Source organism: Carassius carassius, chromosome 16 (assembly GCF_963082965.1).
Source record: "Carassius carassius chromosome 16, fCarCar2.1, whole genome shotgun sequence".
Classification (NCBI taxonomy): Eukaryota; Metazoa; Chordata; class Actinopteri; order Cypriniformes; family Cyprinidae; genus Carassius; species Carassius carassius.
In genome coordinates, this window is record NC_081770.1 from 4,048,193 (window position 1) to 4,062,262 (window position 14,070).

The 14,070-nt window shown below is 33.7% G+C and overlaps 1 protein-coding gene across 12 annotated transcripts in view; it reads right to left on the minus strand.

Moving 5' to 3' along the window:
- Positions 1-14,070, minus strand: part of LOC132159463 (receptor-type tyrosine-protein phosphatase S-like) — a 194,036-nt gene that overhangs the window by 151,084 nt on the left and 28,882 nt on the right. For 11 of the 12 annotated variants that reach the window (XM_059568972.1, XM_059568969.1, XM_059568971.1 and 8 more), the window contains exon 2: positions 2,932-3,043. The gene's annotated coding sequence lies outside the window, so the exon portion shown is untranslated. The remainder of the gene's footprint in view (positions 1-2,931; positions 3,044-14,070) is intronic. The other variant, XM_059568967.1, reaches the window with a different exon arrangement.

The window sequence follows — 14,070 nt, forward strand, 5'->3', positions numbered from 1 at the left end:
CAAACACATTTTCGAATGCAAATGAACACAATATCAAGTGTCCAATGTTTTAAAAAGTTCAGCAAAATGCAGTTTTTGCTAGTTTATCGCAAACACAACAGTAACAAAATTTTGAGTTCCTGTTGGGCTACAATGCAAAAATGTCATATTATGAATTGCAAACTCATTTTAGAAAGCACAAACACAAAATCGAATCTCCAGTGTCTTAAAATGAATATCAAAATGACACTTTCTAGAATCTGTTGCAAGTATAACAGTGATGAGGCTTTGCACTCCTGTTCCAAAACAATGCACACTTCTTGTAACATTATGAATTGCAGACATATTTTGAAACACAAAAACACACAAAGTCAAGTGTACTTGCTTTTAAAACGAATCTGTAATTTCACTAATGTACTGCTAACAGCAACGAACAGGAAATTATGTTTTGCTACAAATCATAATTGTTCTGTATTATGATTTTTACACATATTTTGCCACACAAAGTCAACTATTGTGGCTTTTTAACTTTTTACCTTTGCTAATTTACCGCTAATGCGACAGCTATGCAACTTTGAGATCCTGTTACAGTATAATTATGAATATTATGTCATAATATGTCATGTCATGGATTGTAGACTCATTTTAAAATGCAAAAACACAACAAAAGTCCCCACTTTCAAAATGTCCAACAAATTTATATCTTATAATTTATACGCAACAGTAAACAGCAACACTAACAGTAAACCTAAAATCCTGTTGCATGCTACAATGCATAACTTCGTCATATTATGATTTCAGAAGCATTACATAAATACTCAAAACCAAGTGCCCTCACTTCGAAAATGTCCAATGAACTTCTAAGCTCCTCAATTCATTGCAAATGCATGACTTTCACGCTCGTGTAGCGCTGTCAGAAACGAGCTCTAGCTAGTTTTTTGTCCTTTATCTCTCAGCTCATTCTCCCTCTCTCCCGGCCCATAGATGAGCCTCAGCCTCCTTCGGGACGTGGTTTCCACAACAAGCAGCCAGCCAGCCAGCAGGTGGACATGATTCCTCGTCCTGACGGGACGCTTTAATTCGAGACTACCCAATCATAACCGCTGAGTGTCGCAAGATGTCCCACAAGGCCTCGGGGCAGGGAGGGTGGGCCGCACAGCACCCTCTCAGCCTCGGCTGCCAAAACAAGACAGTGCCCCATTCTGGGAATTTGTTTAATTTACGAGATTTATTTAGCGCACACGCGCTCCCTCGCAGCGGACACCCCCTCCCTCAGACGCTTCATCAATCAGGCTGAATATAGCATAGCTGTGAACTAACGCTAACGCTAGCCTGCCGGGGGACGTGACAGTACATTAGCCTCTGTGTAAGGAGAGGACGGCGGGCCGTACGAGGGGCTGTGATGTACCGCAATGTGTCGCGCACTTGAGGGCGCGCTAATAAGAGTCTAAATGTAGCCGGTTTTCTCAGGGCCCCACTAAAACTCTGGCATGGGAAATGGTCACTGCGCGACAGATGGCCGAGCATCATGGTGCAGGGTAAATCGGGAGATGGTGGAAGCGTGATGAAAAACAGTGTGCAAGAGGCTTCTTTGGAGCGCAGGAAGAGCACGGCACATGCTTTCAGAAGAACATGCGTGATGGGAAAAGAGGGAGGAACACATCCTGCACCCATTTTACTCTTCTTCAGGAGGATTAAATATATATATATGTATATAGTCAGCAGCACTCAACTTGAAGCTTGGAGATGTATATATATATATATATATATATATATATATATATATATATATATATATATATATATATAAAATGAAATATAACTCTAAAAACGGTTGTGTTTTAACAAATTATTATAAGCTAATGAAAGTATAATAAGCCTAATTACAATAATAATAATAATAATTATTATTATTATTAATAATAACAACAACAACAACAATAATAGAATAAATTTGAACTGAAAAGTCTACACATGCACAGGTCAATTTAACAATAAAATAAAATAAAATTAAAATTACATTAATTTTGTTTTATATATATATATATATATATATATATATATATATAGCAACATTAATATAATTAATTCATGTTATTATATTAGGTCAATTTTCCACTAAATATTTCATTTATTAATTTATGAATCAAATTTTTTTTTTTTACAAATTAACAATAAAAATTTTAATAATAAAAAATGCATTATAAAGACTATAATTCATAATACAAACAATGATTATTTGCTAATACAAGAAAATAAAAATAAAGAAATATGTACATTAACAATTTATTAATTATAAATGCAATAATTGTTGAATAATGATTTCAAGCCTAAAATAATATACAAATTTTTGTATAAAAATAAATAATAAAAGTTTGCATCTCAACGCACATTTTCATTTATAATTAAACACATTTTACCCTTGAATTCTAATTTCTTAAACATATATATTATTTAATAAAGAATGTAACTAGAATCTTTTGGAAATAGAATTTTGTAAATTCAATTAAAGTTGTATCTACACGTGATTATTTTTCATTATTGTATTACAGTAACAAGAATGAGACAATTGTTGTTGTTTTTTTGCATTAAGGAAAAGAGAATTTGTGTGTAAAATGTACTTAATTGTTTAAAAACAATAGTAATATCAATACATAATAATAATAATAATATAAATAATAATAATAGTTTATTTAATATTAATAGTTATATTAATTAACAGTTAATTGTTCATTTGATTTGTAAAAAAATATATATATATAATATCCATTTTTATAACGCTAACAGAAGTCAGAGTGTGTAAATGTGTGTTTTCGGCAGTGAAGCGGCTCAGATGGATGTGAAAGCAGATCTGCAGTAAGTGCGCGGGTGACTTTGGGAGTGTTGTGGCGACCGCATCGAGCCGAAGCCCCAGAGGTCACAGCACAATGAAGAGCAAATTGATTCAGTTACCGGATAAATAGATCCTCGCTCCAAAGTCAGGCAAAACTTATGGCTCGTGTGTTTTCATCGGCACTCCTGGGAACGTTTGCCTGACGCTGTCATCCGGATACTGGAGCTCCTGCTGAAGAACAGGAGAAATCCTCAAAAACTGCTCCTCAAATACAGCAACGGCATTCATGAAGACGTCTGTGTTCCTCCATATACAACAGTCATCTCACAACTTGCTCATATTGGCCAAGAAAAACCAAAATCTACAGTCAAATGTCACAGATCTTCATATGACCTCAAACAATCTCAATTACACATATATATGAAAAGTGAATTTGCAAAAACAGATAAATTCATTGTGTTTTTTCATTGTGTATTCCAATGAATCTCAGCCAACTGCAGTTGGGTTATCTTGATTAAGTTAAAAAAATAACTAAAAATTACAGCTAACACAATAAAAACATGATTACATAATAAAAAACTAGAGTTTTTGAAAATGAAACAGAACGAATTAGATAAGAGTTATCTGTTTTAGCAAATAAACTCTTCAAATATATATATATATATATATATATATATATATAAATGTAATAATATACTACAAATAAGTAAAATATAACATTACTTATTCTGATGATCTTTAGCGTGTAAATACAGCAACTAGACGGATTCACTCCTTCATTTCAAGCACTCTTGTTTTCTCCAGGAATAAATCTCTCCATCTCGACTTGAGTTTTATTAGCGGGCCTGTTCTGGCCAGATAAGTGCCACCGCTCTCCATTAAAAACAGCCAGCTTTTCTATAACTGCAAAATAATAATTACAGCTCGGCCTGCCAGTTCTTGTTGTTGTTGATCTGGACGGCTGAATCAGACAGCTGTAGCTCAAGGACTGCAGTCCAAATGAGCAGATCTTAAGCGCATCCTCATGATCCGCCTCATTACCCAGCTCTCAAAAGCTGGAATCCCTAAAAAAATTAATTATTGTGAGTTTTTTAATCAGAGTAATCTCATTGCCCTTGGCTGACATGGTGACATTGGGAAGAGCTCTCGGCCGCAGATGCATCGCAGCCGGAGGAATGGACACGATGGATTAATAACGATAAACCAGTCGCTCCACACCTGTTTACGGGCCAACGCCTAATCGCTCATGTCCGGAGAGCCTGGAAAACCTGGAAAATCTAATACCATACAGGTGTTTGTTTGTTTTGTGAATTGGTTTTCCGTTTTGTTTTGTAAAAGTAACAAATTTAATTGTAAAAAGTAAATATTTATGGTGTGAAAAGGATTTATGTCATGTTTACGTAATATTTCCCGCTGTTGTGACGTCATTTAGACAACAACAAACAATTTTGCCACCAATAAAAATATATCAAAAGTTACTGTTCTTGTTTGCCAATGAAACAACTGCTTCCGAAGAGCTTAAAATGAGATATGAGATGGAAATATGTTAAGAAAACCAAGAAAAATATATGCAAATATCGCGTTTTAAAGTCACAGTACGTAAAAAATTTATTAAATTCATACACACAATTAAATAAAATGTTTATGTACTGTGACTTTAAAATGCAATATTTGCTTATATTTTTCTTGGTTTTCATATCATTTCCACCTCATATATAATTTTTAGGATACAAAAACGCAATTCAGCATTTCGTTCAAAAATGTTACATAAAACGAGATACAGTCAAAATTACTCCCAAATTTTTAACTAACTGAACAATAAAAAAAAAATTGTAAAGTACATTATGACAAATCTTGTACATTTTAGAAAAATTTTTCATTTAACATTATGTCTTAACAGGATAATGTATCATTACTGAATAACAGTTTAAAAGTTTTTTTTTATATTATTGTAATTATTATTATTAAATAGATGTTGTCTGTAAAATGTGCTTGTTAGGGAAAATATCACAATAATAATAATTATAAGAAGAAGAAGAATCTACATTTTAATTATTCTTTTTTTACATTTTGAAATAATTATTATTTTAATTTAACAGTTAATGATATAAATATTTTTAAATCTTTTAAATGATATTTTAATATTATTTTAAATCATTGATATTTTTAACAATAATAATAATGGTGATGCATGTAAATATATATATATATATATATATATATATATATATATATATATATATATACACACACATTATAAATCCGCATTATCAACAAGCCAGCATTAAATTAATCAGAGGTTTCTTATGAATATACATGACACACATAATCTGTGTTTATCCTGCTCGAGCGGTGGGGGTCATTTAGTTTATTATTATGACTCGATCTACTCGCTGGCGGATTTGTGGCGCGGAATTCCAGGCTGCCTTTGACCTCGGGAACGCCGGACCAGAGCCGGATCATCCACGCTAATCCAACCTCATTAGAAACGAGCCGTATGATACCGCCGTCCGTGGATAAATAGCGGCTTTGATGGCGAATTTAAAACATTACTGCGGATCAAAAGCCCTGTAAATAACCCGCCCGCGAGAGCCACGGCGAGATAATGATGATTGCAGAGACAACATCTGCATTATCTGCAGAAGAGGGACCGTTTGAATGGGATCTGGAGGCTTTTATCCAAATGAAAAGCCCGCGGTCGTTTAAATCTGCGCGAAGCCGTTGACATTCTGGCGCGCTCTTTTCCCGCTCTCGGGGCGCGAACCTATCTCAGATCATTCGGAGGAGATTGTGGAGGCAAATAACACGGCGAAAGAGAGCGGGGTGCGAAGATAAACCCGCCTGCCGTTTTCAGAAATACATATATTGAGTCAGGAAGTTCACAGATTGATATTCAAGAGCAGCTGATCTCAGCTAACAGGTCAGGGCTCAATCACTGCTGCTTTCTGAGGGGAAACTATGCCGAATGCTGTGAGAATATGTCGCTAACTGATAAAATCATAAAATAATATAAATGGCGTTCAAAGAAAGGAGTAACCTTCTTGTATCGTTTGTTGATTACCACAAATGTTAATGCTTTCCATACATTTTTTAAAAAGGTGTCATTTTCCTTCTTGTAACAATGTATTTTAACAGTGTATTTTATAGAATTAATAATATCATAAAGTGCAAGTACTTCCCTATGCAAATAAATATATATATATATTTTCTTTATATTGCAGTAATGAAATCTATCTGAAAATAAAAAATAGGCACAGAAAATGTGGTTAAAATGTCATGGAAATGTCAATATGTCAAACAAATAAAAAAGAAAGAAAGAAGAAAAATATGATTCAAAAATGTAAAACTCATTCTAGAGAGGATCAGTTTGGACAAAATTTTTGTCTTTAAATATTTAATTGTAAAATAAAGATGTAAACTAAAAAAAAAAAAACTTAATGTAATACAATAATTGAAACTACAATACAAGTTAATAAAAGTACATTAAAATGGCAAAAACTGTTAAATTAAAATCTGTAAAAATATATAAATATTAAGAAATATAAAAAAATCTTGTACTAAAATATCTAAAATGTAAAAATAAAATAGACATAAATAATTTATTAAAATGGCAAAAACTCAACAAAAGTACTAAAAGATTAAAATTTAAATTAAAACTAAAAATATTTAAAAAAACTTGGTGTACTAAATTACTCAAATTAAAACAATATATAAATAAATAAATGGAGGTTTTCTGGTTCTGTTGGACCACTTGGCACCCAATCTGTATCGTAAAGTGACATGACGTGAAATACGGCCAAGTATGGTGACCCATACTCAGAATTCGTGCTCTGCATTTAACCCATCCAAAGTGCACACACACACACACACACACACACACTGTGAGCACACACCTGGAGCAGTGGGCAGCCATTTATGCTGCGGCGCCCAGGGAGCAGTTGGGGGTTCGATGCCTTGCTCAAGGGCACCTAAGTCGTGGTATTGAAGGTGGAGAGAGAACTGTACATGCACTCCCCCCACCCACAATTCCTGCTGGCCCGGGACTCAAACTCACAACCTTTCGATTGCGAGTCCAACTCTCTGACCATTAGGCCACGACTTCCCCTAAAGTGAAACCAGTTGAGAAGCACTGATCTAGATCTCGATCAGCTCAATCGCCCAATCACTCAGGACGTCCCGTTTCCGGCCAGCAGCAAACCCCGTCGAGCTCCTTAAATAAATTAGCGCCACGTGATCCTCCTCAGATGTGATCTTTGTTCTTGTGGAAATGAAACTTGGAGGCATTTAGGGAAGGTGCCCAGAGTAAGTGGCTCTGAAGGCCGGATGCAATCAGCTGCTGTGAGTAATGGCGAGAGTTACTCCAGCCTCAGACACCAGATATGAATCTACCTCAGCTCTAATTGATTTATACACCACCGCTTTATTGCCAGATTCCTCTCAGCCTCTATTATGAACATACACCGCTGCGACAGCAAACAAATAGAGCCATTACTTATTTAGAAAGAGCTGCTCCCAAGGTAGGACGGCCTGAAGAGGACTGCGTTTCAGTTCCAAATGTGAACGCCAAGCGTTTTCTCTTTGATCGTGTTTGACCAACTACAAAGAACCAGTCTGAAAGAGTGAAAAAACCCACAGATACAGAGACCAAAACACAGCCGAAACACGTTCACACACAAAAAACAACAACAGAACTGTTTGCATGAAGACAAACATTTTTCATTTTTCCATTGCAAGATTACTTTCATGACAATTGTTTGTAATGCATCCTTTTGCATTCTCATTGTTGTATCCATGAACCTTTTTTAATACCAATTTCACTACGTTTGGACAATACTTTTTATTTTAATGAGCAGCCATAATAATATTCTGTTCATATTACAGTTCTACAGTAAGAATAGGAAGAGAAAATGTACTTAGTTGTCATAAAAATAACAACACAATACAAAACCCCTCAAAAATGGCATTAATATGTTTTTTTAAATCAAAATCAAATTTTTAAAATATTAGCATTACAAAATTGGATATATTAATATAACTGAATATGAAAAAACATTTATTATTATTATTATTAAAAATATGTTAATAAAACATCATCAAATTACATTTACCATATATGATATTTTTTCATATGGGAACTAAGAATGAGATTTTTTTTTAATTGTCATGAAAATAATGTAACCATAAATAAATAGTCCTAAAAAGTGAGGGAATGTTCAGCACAAACAGACAAACCATCATCAATCCATTGAGACAATCACAGACCAACCAATGAGAGAAGCCACGCCCACCTGTTACGACAGCCAATCAGCTTTCAGCAATCAGCAAAACCATCTCACAGTATTACAAATACAGTTTATACAAAGTCAAATCATATATGATGACTATTTCTCAGCGATTTGTTGTCATATTTTATTGCTGACATGGAAATGAAATGTAATAATGGAAAATACGTACTGAAATTGAATGAAAACATTTGAAAATCATTATTATATTCATGGGATTTTAACTATAACTGTACCAAATTTGGAAAATGGAATTTGTTTACTATATATATATATATATATATAAAGAACATTAAAAGTTAATATTTTGTATTATTATTATTATTTGTTTTTATTTTTCACTTTATTTTAACTTTTTTTAATGTTAATATGATTAAATATATAATTCAAATTAAATGCAACATTTTAAATCTATACATAACATTTTATTGAAAAATTATGCACATTTTTTCATTACATTAAAAACATTTTTTTCAAATGATAACATTGTTAAATATAAAAATTTAATTCAGTTCAATTCAATTCACTATATACAAAAATGTGAAAACTATATAAAACATCTTATAATAAAAATATTTTTTTTTAACATTTAATATTTTAATGTTTAAAGAATATAAAAAATATTACATTAAAATTAAATATTAAAAATGTGTCTTAATTAAAATGATAAATGTTCAAATGAAATTTTGAATCTATAGAAAAGTTTTATATTAAAAAGTTAATAATATTAATGTTTAATATTAATAAATTGTTGCATATTAATATATAAGCCTTGAGTACACATACACTGATAGCAAAAGAGTCTAAACTTATTCTTGAGTTTTAACATGAGGACACACATTGGCTATACCTGATATATTTCTTAATATAATTTGATCTGGTCCTTATCTTTCATTACATAATCAATCTTCAAGATTTAGTTAGTTAGTCTTCTAAACATCTTCCAGTAGGATTGTTTAAATGATGAGTCTCCCGTTGCTAATGATGACACTGTGGTGGCGTTTCGTCTCAGAAAGACCATCATTCTGATGCTAATGTTAATCTGAACGCAGGCAAACATAACACCCTTTTCAATATTCAAGGCCGTTTCTTCAGTGAAGTACAGTAGATAGGTAAATCTGGACCAAAAAAAAAAACCAGGGGGATGTGCTGTGTGATAATCTAGCATTAATTAAAGACTTGATAATGTGATGTGGATAAACCCTGCCGCTCGTCAACAATCCCTACGACTTTTTCTCAATGTCAAAAATCAAAGCAAAGCACTCTCTCTCACTTCTGCTTCGGCTTCCTCCACCTTCCCAAAATCCCATTTGAAGATTTGTATCCATCACTGTTTACTCTCAACATGCACTTAAACGGCGCGAAAGAAAGTGGAAGGAAAAACCACTTAAAACGTGTGAGCGAGGTAACAGCAAACATCACCAGAACCAGGAAGCAATTCATCCAAATTCAATTTCTGGCTGATTTAAAGCGAGTACAGCCAACATGTAAAACCAGGCTTTTATGGGAATTGATCTTCACTTTCCCTGCCGTGTCCTGTTTTCTAGCGTAGCGACTAGCATCACCGCTAAGAGCCTCACTCTCCTGACGCCAGCCGTCTCTGTTTCTGACCTGCACTTCTGAAACACGCTGTACTTTCTGCTAGACAAAACTGTCTGATGATAGTATTATGGATGAGGATGGGAATTACAAACGATTACAGAAATGAAGTCATTTTGAAATAGCACTCCAGCATAATTATACATATACTATGGTAAACAAAAAAATCTTGTTTAGCATAATTTATAAGCAAAAAAAACCCCTTTCATATTAAAATATGTAAGATTATTTTTGTATAATAATAAATTGTAATATTTACAATTATAAAATATTCATAAAAAATAAAATGTAATGAAACATTGTAATTGTTTAATTATAAACAATTGTTTAATTAAATTTTAATTTAAACAATATTTTAGATTACAAATAATTATTAAATATTACAATTTAGTTTTTATATTAGAAGTATTTTTTATCAAAAGGTTCATTTTAATAATATTATGTACATTTATATTTTAAAAAAAGATTAATTACTAATAATTAACTTTAAATATATAATATAAAAACCAATTAAATGTTTACTTTTTATTAATAAAAATTAAAAAATGTTGAATAAAAATACTCACTTTTTATTAAAATGTCTATTTTAATGTTAACATTTATCTATTAATCAGTTATGAAATATTAGTATTTAATAAGACTATTCAAGACTGATTTGAGGCAGTTTTATTATTTTATTTAGTTGATTCACTCGTAAATTATATAAAAATTATATAATGAAATATATTAAAAATAATATATTTAATATAAAACTTTATTATAAAATAAAAATAAAAATTATTAAACAATAAAATTAACTTTTTACTTGATTAATAAAAAAAAAAAGTTAATTTATTTACAACGTGTCATGACGTGACAAATTTGTCCAAATCATCACTTAACAACGCCCAGTCTTTTTCTCTCATCACATTTCATTCAATCAGCAAGCTCACAACATCTAAGGACCGCTAATGCAAGCAGAATGTCCTGAAAATCATTCCTCAGTGGCGTTTTTAAATGAATCTGGATCTGAATAAGCACCAATCTGTGAACTAGCATGTATAAAAGCCTCCATTAGCATAAAACCCACACAGCGAACTTCATCTACGCTGTTCGCATCACCACAAGCCCATTCATTACAACACAATCAGCCCTTTTTACAGAAACCAGCTCTGATACATTGAGAGCACTCATCAGAAATTCAGATAGCTAAATGGATGCTAGCAGCTTCACATCTCTCAGCTAACACAATAAATAGGGGTTTGGCAGCTTGGCGTCAAGTGTGGGGTCTCGGCGCTCCCTGAAGGAGGTGTCCTGCTCCTACAGACGGCCTCAGGCATGAATAAGAGGATTATTCTCCTATTATCGGCCCCGGGAGGGCATTAGCGCAGCCCCTGCTCCAGCATTCAACAGGGCAGGACCTTGCCCTCAGCGACAACATCATAATGGATGGATGCAGTCACCGCCGGGAAACCAGGCCGGTCGGGGTCAAACGAACATGCGCTTTAGCCTTGGAAAACCGCCATCCAACCGCTGCTAGCATGCTAACTCGTTCACCTCTCTCCGAGAAGCGATGCGGATGTGGAGGAGACGGTACTGTCTGTCTGTGATAGTGTTTTTTCAATGGCAAGTTCAATTCCCACGGCCAGATCTAAAGTCATTTCCTGTTAGCGCGCTGATCGGAGAGAGCAGCTTCACTTGACGTATATGAACCAACGCAAACAAACGCAATGGAAATCAAGTGAGTGAAGTGAGTGAAGTGACATTCAGCCAAGTATGGTGACCCATACTCAGAATTTGTGCTCTGCGTTTAACCCATCCAAAGTGCACACACACAGAGCAGTGAACACACACACACACACTGTGAGCACACACCCGGAGCAGTGGGCAGCCATTTATGCTGCGGCGCCCGGGGAGCAGTTGGGGGTTCGATGCCTTGCTCTCAAGGGCACCTAAGTCGTGGTATTGAAAGTGGAGAGAGCACTGTACATGCACTCCCCCCACCCACAATTCCTGCCGGCCCGGGACTCGAAGTCACAACCTTTCGATTGGGAGTCCGACTCTCTAACCATTAGGCCACGACTACCCACAAAACAGGGCCTGGACAAAGCTAACATTGTGGATGTCAATCTTCTAAAACTAAATGTCTTGTGACTAGCAACTCTAGAGCTGCTAGTATCAACGAAGTTCGGATAATGCTACCTGGCTAATTTAGCAAGTCCCAACCACTTCCCTCATGTGCCTTGATGTCTAAGACAGCAGACAGGAGAAATGAAAGTCACTTTGAGAGCTTTCAAAACAAAAGCAGACACCGGGAAAACATCTACTAGAATATGGCGCAATACTAGCGATATACTGCTAATTCAAAAAGTAATTTCCTGTTAGCACGCAGGAGTTTACAAGCAAACTCAATGAGGATCAACAGCGACTTAGCTAATGTTAGCTTAGCTAATGTTGTGGATGTGAATTAGATGACGCTAAATGTCATGTGACTAGCAGCTCTAGCGCTGCTAACATAAATGACATCTTGATGATGCTAATTGGCTAATGTACCAATAACATAACAAGTGCCAAAACCTCCTTAAATTTGGCATCAAACACAGCAGACATGATAAATATTTCAAAGTCTATTTCATACTTTAAAAAGACTTCAGAACTACCATAAACAACTACTATAATATGGCGAAATATTGATGATATACAGCTATATTAAAAAGGCGTCTCCTGTTAGCATGTGGATTGGCAAGGACATCTTCGCTTGATGTTTTTAATAAAACACAATGGAGATAAACGGAGGAGAAAAATGCTTGCAAGAACATGATGTGCAATGCAATTCCATTTAACATCTAATCCTTCTTCCTCAATAAAGCCATTCGATTGGCTAAAACAGCTTTCTATAGGTACTTTATTCAATGCCTGATTTAAAAATATAAACTTTAAATATATATATTACCTAAGATTGTATCTATTCTTAATCAAGTAAATGTTAACTAGTATGTTTTTAATGACACACTACATTGCAGAAGCTAAAGCAATCAAATTAAACATTTCATCTTTGTTATTTCATTTAGTCTTTAGTTACCGAGCTAACAGCTTAGCCTCCTAGCATAGCAACGCTAACTGCTAAAGAAATTTTGATCAGCCACAACAAGATATCACACTATCACAAAAACCTACTTTTGATCAGGTATTAATGTAGTAGGTGTCGATCAGAAAATGACGAAAAACGAAAGCTAACGATGCTACGCTAACCAGCTTAACTCTGAATCCAGGCAATAATAGCTTTTTCTCAATTATATCCTTCAACAAAATGATTATAAGCCTTGAATCTGCATGAATCACAACATCTCAAACACTGATTTAATGCATAAAGCATCAAGACATAAAACCACACTTTAACAAGAAGTCTTTAATGAAGCAATAAACACCGCGAATGACGCAATCGAACCAGAAATGATGCTACAATGTGAGTCACTGATTGACAATGCCATATTTCTCTAGCTTTTTATTTCCTGACGAGCACAGGAAGCGTTTCCTGAGCTAATGCAGCATAATGAAGAGCAAAGGCTGAACATTAGCGTTCAGAAGAACATGAGGAGCTTCGCTGGAACAGATCGCTGACTGTAACGGACACCACTGAGGGTCTCTCATGGAGAAATCAGCCGTTCCTCATATAATTACTGTCAATCAGGGAAGCAGGAGAGCATGGAGTCGCCGCACAGATGTGATCTACAACACAAAACACCCTGTGATGCTCTGTATGTACTAGACGTCCTGCTACAGGACACTAGCCTAAAGATCACAAAACACACCAGGAGGAACCTGTGATGGTCTTATAACACCGACTGGTTCAAAATAAAAGATTCAAAATAACGTTTAGTTATGTAAAAAGTATTATTATATTTTTATTAATATTATGTTTATTTATTTATTTTTAAACAAACAATAAAATGGGTACATTTGAGAAACATTATGACAGCAAAAAAGACAATCTAAAGAAACAGTTAAAATTATTAAAAATATATATAAAAATCTCGGAAGGAAAATTGCATGTTTTGCATGTTTCCCCCCCCACTTGGTTTTAACTTGTTTATATCTGAAAACAAGTGACACAATATTCACATAAATATATACTTTTTCTTAATATTCCTTTTAATTAATTATAATATATTATAATATTAATATATAAAAAGTACACATTTTTTAAATGTACAATATAATGTACTATTATACTGTATAATACAATAAAATATAATAAAATAATATTTAATAATCACTTTTTTCAATAAAAATTTTTTTCAATAAATATACTGTATATAAATCATTTTTAAGATTTTAAATAATGAGATAATCAAAAATAATTGTATATATTATATTTAAATAATAGAAAATATATAC